We start from the raw sequence: 13,887 nt of genomic DNA, 5'->3' as shown, positions 1-13,887 counted from the left end.
GAGGCAGATCTTTCCATGCTAACTGTTAATACTCTAGCTTTTTAACTCTTTGGGACAGCAACAGTAAATTTCTAAGTTTGACAGTGCCTCTGGCAACTACTATATTATACTGAATAAAAAGGATGGAGAAAGGACTTCTGCTGCAAACCACTGTCTTCACCACACTGCCTGCTCTGGATTTTTTTCAGTACTTACCATAATAAAACAACCCTGGAGTGGGCACTGTGTCAGGAGTCAAAGGGATAATGATGATGTGGCCATCAACAGGGAGTATTTTGCTGAGAGCCAAAACCTTTTCCAAGTTGGTACTAAGTGAATCTCAAGTAGAAATTGACATAGAATTTTTATGACTGAGGGGAAACACTAGCCCAGTAACTCTTGACTTTATCATTATAATTTTATATTCAATTAATACCCATTTTAATATACAAAACAATTTCTTTGGAAATATAAAGCAGAATTTCTGGCCTGTTTGAAACAAGCAAATGGTGAATGAAGAGGGAAGGATGGAAACAGGTATTCATGGAATTTCTCCATTTTTTACCTGTTCACCAAGAAAATTGATAGTCTGCTTCAGCACCACAAGCAGCTTTTTGATGAGTTGGCTAGAAGGACTTACAATACTATTTTGCTGGCTTGTCTAGTACATACAGTAAATATTATGTTTTCATCTAAACATTATAAAAACCTTTAAAAATAAGTCCTAAGAGACCGTACACAGAAACACAGGATGATTTCTCACAGTCACATTGTATTGAGGGACAGACGTGACAATATCCCATGATGAATTGTTTGTGTTCTGGAAGTAATCTTTGTTAAAGGTAATCCCAATTTCCTTAAATAATTAGCTATTTTAGGATCCTAGATTATCTCCAATTGGAAGGGACCCATAAGGATCATTAAGTCCAGCTCCCTGCTCCTTGCAGGACTACTTAAACGTAAACCACAGAAGTTAGAGCATTGTCCAGAGAGGCTCAGTGCCATGACAGCTCCCCTGGAGAGCCTGTTCCAGTGACCAACAATGGTCTCAGTGAAGGAGAGACCATTTTCCTAATGTCCAACCTGAGCTTCCCCTGATGCGACTTCATTCCGTGTCCTCGTGTCCTGTCGCTGCTCACCAGGGAGAGGAGAGGAGAGGAGAGGAGAGGAGAGGAGAGGAGAGGAGAGGAGAGGAGAGGAGAGGAGAGGAGAGGAGAGGAGAGGAGAGGAGAGGAGAGGAGAGGAGAGGAGAGGAGAGGAGAGGAGAGGAGAGGAGAGGAGAGGAGAGGAGAGGAGAGGAGAGGAGAGGAGAGGAGAGGAGAGGAGAGGAGAGGAGAGGAGAGGAGAGGAGAGGAGAGGAGAGGAGAGGAGAGGAGAGGAGAGGAGAGGAGAGGAGAGGAGAGGAGAGGAGAGGAGAGGAGAGGAGCACCTCCCCGTCCACCGCTGCCCTTGAGGGAGTCAACTGTGATGAGGTCACCCCTGAGCCTTCTCTTTTCCAGGCTCAACAAACAAGTGACCTCAGCTGCTTCTCCTAATTCTTGCCTTCAAAACTTTTCACCATCTTGGTCACCCTCCTCTGGACATGCTCTAAGAGTCTGATGTCCTTTTTGTGGCACCCAGAACTGCACACAGTGTTCGAGGTGGGGCTACAGCATTGCAGAGCAGAGCGGGACAATCCCATCCCTTGCCTGGCTGGCAATGCTGTGCCTGATGCCTCCCAGGACAGAGTTGGTCCTTTTGGCTGCCAAGGGACACTGGAGACTCCTATCAACTTGCCAGCAACCCAAACTGCAGGTCTCTTTTTGCAGGACAATTCTCCAGCCTCTCATCACTATATTCATGTATATAAACAGGATTTCCCCATCCCAGGTGGAGAAATGTCCACTTGCTCTAGTTAATTTTCATATGGTGGGTGATACCTCAGTTCTCTAGTCCACTGAGATCTCTCTGTAAGACCTCTCTACTCTTAAGAAAGACTATAGCACATCCTAGTTTGGCATTACAGGAAAATTTATGTACATTTGACTCCCAAATCCAGAAAATTTCTAAAACTATTAAAAAGCATAGACCTAAAATTGAGTCCTGATGATTTGATTAATACCTCATTCAATCTTTTATCTGTGGTTTTATACAATTACAAATCAACCAAAATCAGAAATTTCAAATGATGTTTTGCCTTTTCCACAACTGGCCAAAGTTACAATCATTTCTGAAGTGAATACTTCTTTTTGCATGCTTTGAAAGTAGTGTTCTGCCACCTTTGAGTGAACTTAAGAGACACTTCAATCAATGTGAGCAAAGGTGTCTGAGCATGGCCTTCACAACACAGGATTCAGACTATATTGGTTACTAGTATTTGTTGGGGGTTTTTGCCAGAAACTACATTTGTGGTGGCACTGCCAGAACATCCCATTGTTGTCTTCCCTTCAAGCTACAATTCTTCTTCCATCATGGGAAAAGATGTTGAGTATTCTAATAGCACAAAGAGATTTAACAATCTCTTTCCTCCAGGTTCTCCACTGATAATTTGAATTCTTTATTCACTGAAAATGATCACAACAGATCATCTATGCACTGAGCAAAATAATTCTAAAATCTAAAAAAAGCCTTGATGCTGTTAATATTGAGCATTTATCAAGAGCTCTATGGGTTTGATGCAATAGTAAACTGTTGAGAAGAGCCATTATAAACTCTAGCTACACATATCAGTTCAAGTGGAGGGTAGTGAGGGGAGTAGCTAGAACAACTATAATAAGTGGCTAGTAACAAAAGATGATATTTATGTGACTAGATCTGATGCAGAAATGTAGAAGAAGAACTAAAGCATTGAGGTAGGGTCAAGGCCACCATGTTTTCACAAGAATCTGGGAAAAGCAGTGTATTCAAAAGATTCCCTGATTCGAATATTTGTGATTTTGTTGTCTCATCACAGTTGTTTTTTGCTACATGTGACTTTTGGTTGCCCACATGGTTTTGCAGTATCTAACATGTTAGAGTGATGCCTTCAAATTTTATTAAGGTTTTCCAATAATTTTCTGGTTTTCTGATGAATTAGCCTGTCAAAAACACCTTTTAACAGATATTATAAAAATTGGGCATTGAATATACATTTGAATTGTTGCGGATAAGTACTGAATTGGGTAGCCACAAAAAATATAATTTATTATTGCTGGCAGATGCTTTTCTGTGGTAAATAATTGCTACCTGGAAAATTAATTTACTTTTTTATTATTAAAAGCTGATGGGGAGCAATATAAAAATTACATACTCCTCAATTCTGTTGAATCTTTGGCATAAAGAAATGGAATAGGGCCTTTTAAGTTTACTTATTTTCTTTCACTTGCCATTTTTGAGTGAGATTTTGGGGTTTATCTACCTTATACAAATATTTTTTTAAGCCAATCCTTTGATATTTTTTCTGCCTTGGATATACACGAAATTTGGTGGATAAATTAATCCTTTTCTTTGTGTAATTAGTCTTCTTTGGGTATGTAAACAAAATAATTTCATATGTATTGCAAAATTAGAACTTGTGTCTATACATCTGAAGTTTTGTTTTGCTATGGATTGATTAACTCCATTTTTACAGCATCTCGGAATCTAGAAATCAAAAAATCCCCATTTGGAAATGGTTTACATCTGTGCAACTGAAAATCCTGCATCCTGAATAGCAGCTTCAGATTAACATTAGACATTGTGAAATCTCTTTCAAAATACATCATGAACAGTAAAACAGAACATTTCTATGAAACAATTTAGATAGAGCTGCTAATCTAAATACAAATGCTGTGCTTCAAAAGCTCAGATCAGTTAGGAAAATGTTCTCTCTAAAGAATTTGAAAATTAAAATGTCTGCATGTTGAAACACATCTTAATTTAAAATGCCTAAATGTAAGTAGCAATCATCTTATTTTTCTGTGTGACACAATTATGGAATAACAAGGAGGAACATTTTTGAAGTATATTTAACAAGTAGCTTGTTTCAGCCTGGATATTAGCTTGATTTACCATCTGCAGAATTACCAATAACATGATGCATTTATTACCCGTAAAAGCTATTAGCAGGTCATTTTGTTCAGTTCATCATATGTGTCTTGAGACACAATCTGGCGTCTAACAGATTTTCATACATTGATGTCACAGAGAATCAGACTGTTCTTTAATTGATTGTTTCTTGCTAGACTACTTTGATTAAAACAGGTTGTGCTATTTGCTTTTAGTTCTACATTTCTCTGCTTTAAATGCATGCCCAGGAAAGCCAGAAATTATTCTCATTTCCCTAGATTTGTCTATCTCAATGTGTGTGTGATAATCCTTGTAATCAAGCTGTTTAAAAACTGTTCCAGTTATTCTAAACCCATTACTCCCTTCCCAATTAATACAATCAACACAATGTTTTAAAAGCTATTCATCTTTCCAGGCCAAATTGTTACAGGAATTTTAGATCTTAAGCCTTGGAGAAATGAGTGCATAGAGAGGAATGACATCTGAAGAAAGTGATTTTTTTCCTTTTAATTTACTGAGGGCAGGCTTGTAAGCTGGGCTCTTGCAGTAGGAAAAGTGTTCTAAATAACAGGATGCACCAGAATATCTGTGGACATTTTGCTTGGTGCTTAATTTGAAAGTACTGTTTTATCTGTCCCCCAAGGGCCAGATCTATGCTCTATGGGGAATAGAATACATATTATGTGGTTTATACTTTTGCTTCTTCAAGAACCAGAAATCTGAAGTAGGATCAGATGCATTAAGGAAATTAAAATGAAAATAAAGGAAGATAAAAGAATGCTGGTTTTAAGTTTATCAGGTGCATAATTCTACCAAAAAATATTATGGTTAACAAAATTCAATTTTCTATTTGAACTGTGAACTTACTCTTTCATTTGGTGATAGTTCTCAGCTGATTTAAATTGGTATAATTACCTACCAATTAATGGATTTATGTCATGTTACATTGTGTAAAGATTTTTATTTATATTAAATTCTATTACATATTTATGCTTATTGTATTTTTAAAAATCACTCCATGCAAAAACACTATTCACGGCCAAGGTAAGACTGGAGTAGTCCATAAAACTTGCGGTTTTTCCTTCTGCTTTAAGATGCGGTTTATCCTGCATGGCATTTTTTCACACTGTACCATTTCTGCTGTATATAATTATTCTGCATGTTGGTACCCATTATGAATTGCCTACAAATGTAAAGGGTACAACTACCTGCAGTAGTGTGGATCAACTGTAAAGCTGAGCTCCCAAACACAGTGATTTCCCATTCTTGCTTACCCAGTTTGTTGGGTCTTTTATATGCGATGAATAGAGAAAAAAATATTTAAAAATTATCACAGAAGTTCAAAAAATTAATTTCTTAGACATAGTTTATATTGCTAAAATTATTGATTGTAATGTGAAGTAGAATTTTCTATGCTCATTTTTATATACTAAATATAATAATCTATCTAGAGACAGATGACGCAGTATTTATGGCTATGTGATATAAATCACCTAAAGAGAGAAGAATTAAAAGAAAACCAAACTGAGAGGGAGGGAGGGAAAGCAAGAGCAAGACAGTGAGAGCAGGAAAGGAGGGAGGGGCAAAACCTGAATCCTGATGAGTTGCACTTTCCTCATCACAGGTACAAGGTCAATACTCTGTTTCCCTTAAGCTACAATTCCGTTCCTAAGCCATAGTAATTCTAGGAGAATTCTCTACATCTCTTTAATCATGATTCTATGAACACAGAGGTACTACAAAAAGCCTAGTGTGTCAGCTAATCCTTTTGCATTTTCAAATTAACTCCATACCTACATAAACAGAAGACACCATGGCTGGTAAGAGGCCACATCTAAGTTTAGCAGTATCTTAGACTCTAGTTAAAGAGAAAGGAAATTAGCCACATGTGATGGGGAAAATAAACTCAGAAAATACAGACATCTATCAAGGCCCTCAAACAATTCTGCTTTTGCTTCCCAGCATGACATTGGAGAATTACATCTGTAGCACCAAGTTAGCCTCTCACTTGGCTTTCAAATTAAAGGTAGGTGTATGCTGTGGCTTAACCTACCTGTCCCAGCAATGATAGCAGAGTCTAGGGTCCTTCTCTCTTACCAGAGGTAACCTATTCCAAGTATACACCAGTCCATACCAACATTTTAGAGGTTACTTGAAGAAAAACTTATTTAACTCACCTATTCAGGCAGATACATGACATTACTACTTTTCAGAAAATGGCTTGGAGAACGACAAAGGAATGAGCCAGGGAGACTGCACACCAGTGCTTTTCTTCTACAGGACAGGAAGTAATGGCAGGGGGGAAAAACAAAGCAGGGGAAAGAGTGAGACTGACCAAAGGCATAAGATCTTTTGGAAAAGGAGACACTTTCAAATGCAGGAGGAGAGTAACAAAGAAATACTGCAAAAAGCTTGGAAGGACGTATGATAGGAGCTGAAGTGAAAACACTGTATACTAAAAGAGAGGAGGGGAAAGTAGACAAGCAGTCAGCACAGGACAGAGAAAATGCAGCCAAAAATGCCATTGCTTTTCCAAATGTTGAAGATCCCTGCTTTGACAATTTCCTAAATGCTTTCTTTCCAGAAGTACCTATAGAGAAAGGGTGTCTTCCAAAGGAGAGGAAAAGCTATCCCCGTGGCTCTCAATGATTACTGGTCTCTGTTTTCAGAACGATGATTTGCTTCAGCGCAGTTTTCCCACCCCACGCAAAGACTTTTTTTTTTAACTGCTTCTCTGCCTCCTTCTCACCACTGGAGAATCTTAACTTTCCCAATCTCATTTCTACTTTGGTACTTTAGCCAGTAGGGAAATTTAACAGAGAAAATAAAACAAAAATACAGCCAAGTTGTTGCTTTTCCAATAATAATTAAAAAGTAATCCAGTTCCCATGACTATTCTGATTATCTTAACAAACTGAAAGGTGGGCCTCTTGGTGTAAAACATCCCCAAACTACAGTCCAAAGGTTTTGCATTACTGAGCTCTAAATTCTGAAAATATCTACATCTTCTGTCACACATCGGGGTGGAGGTCCTATTACTCTAACTTAGAACTGCACTAGTGCAAGAGATGGCAGGTAAAGACCACATGATGCCCTCTTTATTGGAAAGCATTTAATTTCTATTTAAGATGCATTAAGAAGTGGCGGTATGTTCTTGCACTCTATTTTACTCTTTCCCCTTCCCCTCCTCACCCTCCATTTTTCTTCTTTCTTGCCTCTGGTTTACAATGTAATTTTTCTCCCTGCGAATGTTTCTGAATAATAATACCAATGACAACCCTCTGCACAGCAAAGAAACATAATTCAAATTATTATCAATGAATATAGACATGCACTTTTTTCCTTTAATTTAGTTACAAGTCCATTTAAACCTCCAAAATGGGAAAACACTACTTCTTCATTACCCTACAGTTAGAAAATAAGAACGACTAAAAGAAATGAAATCTTATAGATGTAGGATATCTGTAAGCCTCTCAAAGACCAAAAATATTTTACAATCTGTAGATGATTAGAAAATAACTTCACTAATTAATGATATGGAACCATCTCTGGTGAGGACCTTGTCAGTCATTCAAAGCAGACATACATCAATTTTATTTTGTGGGTGATGGTGGGGAATACTATGAGCAACAAATCTCTCAAACTACAGAGAAAATGCAGATACAGAGATTGGAGTGGCAAGGATACAAGAAAGCAATACCACATCTCTTGCAAAAAATGCTCTGAGCTCTCAGCAACCAGAAAGTGCCGGACCCCACTCTTGCTTCTGAGTTAAACCGAGAACATTGAGAACAGACTTGCTGAGGTTTTCACTCAGCACATACTCAGAGGAAAGAGTGCCACCTACTGAGAGCAGGAATTGAAACATGGCTTGTTCTTCCTGATTTAACACATTCTCTCTTTCTTCCTAACAGGTAAAAAGCCATGAGCATGTTTTGATATTCCAGTCTAGATGTATATGTATGTTTCGTGGATGTTCAAATTTAAAAGAAAAAAAAATCTCATACAGAGTATGAAAATTTACATTCAAAGACCCCAATAAGCCAATATGACTTTGGACAGCTGGGTTAATCACAGCTCTGACAACATAATTTCTGGTGGGTTGAGTCTCCTGGTCAGCAGTAGGACATGAGCTGAGGCAGTGGATGAGTTAACTACAGCAACAAAACTGAGGAGGAGGGAAGGAATTATTTTTTTGAGGAAAGGAGACAAAAAGAACTTACTCATCTAGCAAAATATGTATTTCTTAAATTTCTGAAGATAGTTATATTGTGAACATCACTGAGCTTGCTTTTAAAATTGTGGTCTCTGTTCAGTTTTCCCTGTTTTACATATCATTGCATCACCACTGGCAAAAGCGACATATGAGCAGAATGTTTTATACAGAATTAAGCTGCACAGAAATAATGGCATAGAGTAGATGGCCCATACTACCAATTGCTGGCAATGTGCTTGACTGCACTCAACAGTATTATCTGGTTCATGAATACAGATCAACCACTTCTGCTACCTTTAAAAATATTATGCTGTTGGAAGAAAAAAAATATTGTTTCAGGCATACAAAATATTTATGGGACAATTCAGCATCACTGCAAAGTGCAGAATAGGGTAGGAAGGAAAGTCACAGGGGAGAGAACAATTTTGGAAGAAGAATGTACCAGAGATAAGAGCCATAGTGCTGCTTACTCCTGCAAAGCTGCAGCCTCTGTGTGCCCTGCACGCTCGCCGGCAGCGGGTCAAGGGGCAGAGCCTTCACATGCTAACATAAGGAAAATCAATTTCAGCCCTCAGCGGACTCAACGACTGGAACAAAAGGCAACCCAAGCAATTGCTCTATGGCACTTCACATACTTCTGGCATGGTGCAGGCAGCCCACTACTCCCAAACCCTGTGCTGGTTCTAGAGCAGTCTGAGAAAAAATACAGATTTCTGTGGAGCATCTGGCTTCACAGATACACACAGATAAGACTTTGGGTTCAAAGTTCTTTATGAAGAAGTACAACCAACTCTCTGCATCTAAAATAATCCTTTGGCCAAATAGAGCTGTTTATATCCTTAAGACAGCCATTAAAACACATTGAATAAACTAAGGCGGAATGACTAATTTGTACTAAGTAAAGCTTTCAGAAAATAAGTGTAAGGCCTAAAATTTATATTTTAATTAAAAGCTCACTGTTTATTTAACATTTAAGTACATGCTACAGAAGAGCAATCTCTCTGTACCTCTTTGTTTTGTGGAAGGAAAATTCTTTTCAGCCCTCCTGATAGCTGCAAAACTGCAAAGGACTGCCTCTTCTCTATTATTGCTTCTTAAGCTCTAGCAATCAATGGGGCCAGGATAAAAGCAGAATGTAGAAGGGCAAAAAAATTGGAACTAGTAGAAGAAGAATAGTTCTTGTCCTGGAGAATTTACTAGCAGATATTTCTGATTTTCTAGCTTTCCTAAAACAATTTTGACTCTCCTCAAATTCCCAGATAATTTGTGTGCGAGTGTTATAATTGTTACAGAAAATGTTCTTGAGCTTTATTCAGTGTTAGGGAAACTAACAATTCACCCAGTATTATCCACCAAAATCAACAGATTCAAATTGTGACATTTAGTTATGAAACCAAGACCAGACTAATTGGGTAAACTTCGTGGGCTGATACCAAATAACTGCTGATTGAAATAGCAAACCATAGACCTGCCCACTTACACTGTGCTCCTTGGTGGGAGAGGCAGTGCCATGCTCCAACTCTTTTCTGGAGTGTGAGGATGCTGCCTCCCTGGCAAGGGTGCAGGGAGCTGGCCTGACTGCTGGATCCGCACTGCGCCAGCGACACTCGCTGTGGTCTGCCTGGAAGACTGACTCATCCTTCTTCGTAATACATCATGTGTAATTTGCTTGAATGTGGTACAGCTATGTTTATGCAAAAATAAAGAAACTGGGTAATGGTCCTAATGATAACATATGAAGTCTAAACTATTTTGGAGGAGCAGAGTTAAATGCAAGCTGCTTGTTTACTGTCATAATTAAGAAAAGTATTTGAACACCCAGCTAACATCATGCACTGTTAAAGGTCTGTAGATCATCTGCAGAAGAAAATGTCACACTTTTAACATTACCAGCTTCAGCAGAAGTGTTTAATCTCTGAACATTCAAGCTATCTGCTTCAAAATGCCAGAGATTTGTATTTACTTTTCCATATGCACAGTAGTCCTACTGCCTCCAGTAGGACACTGTCCACTAGCTCCCTAACAAGGCCCTCCATGGCATAGGGAAGTCTGTGGTGACTCTCATCAAATCAGGGTGACAGACTAATCACACTGGGAGCACCATGTATGAGAGAGCAGAAATGGGGGGAATATCCCCTGCATCTTTTTTGCCTCCATTAGAGCAGTTTAACGAAAATGCTGTGTCAGTGGGTTTGATGCATCCAGGGACTGAATGTAAACAACATGGTACAACTCTAGAAACTGCCATCATAAAATATTTTAAGAGGCAGAGTAGAGTAAAATAAAATAAAAATGTCTTTTTATGTGATATCTCAGAGTAATTCAGGATTTATGGTACCTTAACCTTTAGAATCCAAAATATTAAGCTATGTTTCTTAGAGATAATAACTCGGTTGTCCCTCACTTATGTGTCTTAGATAAAAGCCTACTGCCACAGAATCCATGAATGCTCAAATACCCTTGCGGGCCTTTAGTAGTAAATCTTATGGAATAGCTTATGGCCAATGTAATGGCCCACAGTAGCCTGCGAATATCATGAATTCTAATAATACTTACATCAGTAGAAACATGAAGTAATGTCTCCATTGTAATTAAATGATGTATTTAGAGCAGTGCACTAAATGGTCCCCTAGTGTGTTGGTGATATATTCTAATAGTCTTCTCTTTACAGCCCCCACACGGTAATATTCATGCTTTATTCTGGAGGGCTTTGCTTCTTACTGAACATTTGAATTGCAACATTAAGTGGTAAAGTGGATTACAGCAGACCTCCATGAATATGGATTCAGATCAAGAATCTAAGTGCTTAAAAAAATAAAATGTTACTATTTAACCAGAATGATAACCAAAACATTTTGATATGGAGGGATGTCACAAGTTTCTTTCTTTTTTTTTTTAACACACATGCTGGACCCAGCTCAAATTTGCTGCAATTTAATACTGAGCATGTGGAGACATCTGAGTTTAATTCCCCTAAATAATTTTCACTGCAGTTATGGAATTTAATTTTGGTTATTTACGATATAAATTTATTTCAATAATTATGTTACTACTGTATTTTAAATGTAATTCTAGAAAAAATCAGTCTACACTACATTGTCAGCTCATAAGACTGCTGCTGATTGTAAATGGTTCACATTTATAAACAGAGTCTCTGCTGCTTTAGAGAGAGAGAAAAAGTCTCTTTTCTCCTGATTAGGTAGCAGCAAAAATGTTCATTTATGTATTTCTACTCTTTATTTTCCCAGTAAATCAGCCAATAATATAACAGCTGGAGGTACTAAGGGCCTGAGGCAAAGCTAAGGGCACTTCAATATATCCAGGCATGGCCAGAAATTGTGGAATATTAGGAAGCATATTACAGTACAGGTAAAACTATGGCTGACATCTTATTATGAAGCAATAGTTTATATTATTTTTAAAGAAAAGCTGATCTTAGCATTTGGAAAAAAATTATAATAAAACCATCTCTATCAATAAGAAGTTTTATTAAAAGGTTCTATTTATTCCCTGTGTCTCAGCTTTTCCAATAATTACTTGTGAAATACTGTTTCCTTCTGGCACTCATAAACAAGCAACATTTTCAGAACACTGCTCCAGATAAATTCTCAAGGAATTTATGCATATGGCATATAGATTTTCATGTGATTAAGCATCAGTTACCCATGCATAGCGTTACTTGTCTCTACTTTATAGTTCTGCCAATATTTTTGTTATGCGGTGCTTTCTGAAATAACTGAAGTTCCTGTAGGAAAACTTGAGGTTTTCTGTTTGGTGGTTTTGGGTTGGGTTTTCTTTTGTTTGTTTGTCTACTTCACGGCCAGTAATTAAATCAGCAGTGTAGTTATGATGGCCCTCAGGTTTTGGAAATGAATGAGCTCTGTAGTTCAGGCTTCCAAAGAAGGTCATGCATTTTGCCTTAGCACAGAGAACAGTCATTCAGCTGGAAACATGCCTAGGTTGCCTGGCCACTAGCACAACCTATTTGGCTAAAGCTTTCCTTGCTGGATGGCATATTCATAGCCACCTTCACTTCAGACTTTGAAATGACCAGTTTGACCTTAAACTTCCAGAAACAGATCATCCACATCTAGATTTTGCCACTGTAGGGCAAGCTGCTGAATGAAGCAACTGTTGTACGTCAAAAATGCTTTAACCTTTAGAAAATAATAGCTTGAGTTTCCAAAGGGCATACATTCAGAAAAGCTGCAATCCTGCTGCTCTAGTCCTAAATTTTACCTATTCCTAGAAGTGATAATTTTTAAGGTTTAAAAGTATGCTCTTCACATTTCTCTCAGATGCCTATGCCCCGGCACTTTCTGCCTAAAGTAGAGGTGCCAAGATGCCGTGTTCTGACAGTGTTCCTGAATGACTCCTGAGCTGCTGACAGCAGAAGGTTTTTGTTAAAAAAAACAGCTGATCTCCTGAACACTTTTTTTTTCTTTTTTTCCAATTTTGTAACCATAAAAAATGTGGATGAGGTATAAAACTTACCTTGTTAATGAAGATTATTTTGTACATCTTTAACAGCTACACTTACTCTTCCAGTTTAAGATCTTGGCCAGTAGGGTGATGGAGCCCACACAAAGCCAGACAGGGAAGGCGTAGATTTAATGCAAGGCAGAAAATGTAAATGGTCTGTCCTGCTCTGGAGAGTCAGCCTAAAGGCCACTTTGAGAAAGTGGTTTTTCACTTAGCAGAACTCCAGGTTCTTCACATCCCTAGGCAGGAGAGTCCCTGGTCACAGGTGGGCGACTCATGAAAGCAAGTATTGATTTCAGACTTATTTTGATTTTGTTAGAGTACTCCAAAGAAGACAGACTAGAGAAAGATCACTTTGATCAAGGCAGATAATTGTCTTTTTAGTTATTACCTCAAGAAAGGTCATTTGGTTTGGCTACAAACAAAACAATGTTGTTTTAAACCATTTGGCACCGGAGGCTTTATGTAAAGATACTAAGGAGAATTCCTTAGGATGAACTGGAAGCTGTGGTCTGGATAACAGAAAAGATCTAAATATCACATCAAAGATCAAATATCTTTCGAACTCCACAACTGGGATTCCTGGCAGAGAATGAATCTGAGTTTCAGCCACATTATACTGGGCAGAAGACCCTGTTTTCTCTAATTTCCAAGTATAGAGGAAACAAATTCACTACCTTGACATTGAATACCCTTAATGGTATTCCTAGGGTAATTGCAATTAGGTGCTACCAAAGGGAAGTTTGCCTGTCTAGGAGATAAGGTATTTATGGGGTTAAAGAAGCCAGTGAAATTCCATATTGAATGTATTTTAAAATACCTAATTTAAATGTAACTAAGGTAAACATAAAAAATAATATTATTCTATTAATTGCTAATTCCTTTTTGACTCAGACATCAGGAGAGAAGTAGTACCGCTATAACTCTGCCACAGTAAAAAAAGTAGGCAAATAATCATCCTGGTTTCATTCAAATATAAAAAATACGAATGTTCATTAACTGCTTTCCAAGCAAGCCCTATCTGATCAGCCAACCACAGGTCTGTTTAGATCTTAGCAACAGAGAAGGAAGCAAACTAATTATTGCTTGTTTTTGTCAATAGATTAGTACACCAAAAAGATATTTTCTTGATCACCATGTAATATTTAAAGGTATTATTGAAAAGCATTTTTCTAGATTGTATTCTCACATTTGCACAATTAAGA

The sequence above is a fragment of the Agelaius phoeniceus genome, chromosome 7, assembly GCF_051311805.1.
Source record: "Agelaius phoeniceus isolate bAgePho1 chromosome 7, bAgePho1.hap1, whole genome shotgun sequence".
NCBI classification, from domain to species: domain Eukaryota; kingdom Metazoa; phylum Chordata; class Aves; order Passeriformes; family Icteridae; genus Agelaius; species Agelaius phoeniceus.
The sequence above is the reverse complement of the archived record's forward strand: the minus strand, read 5'-3'. Positions refer to the sequence as shown.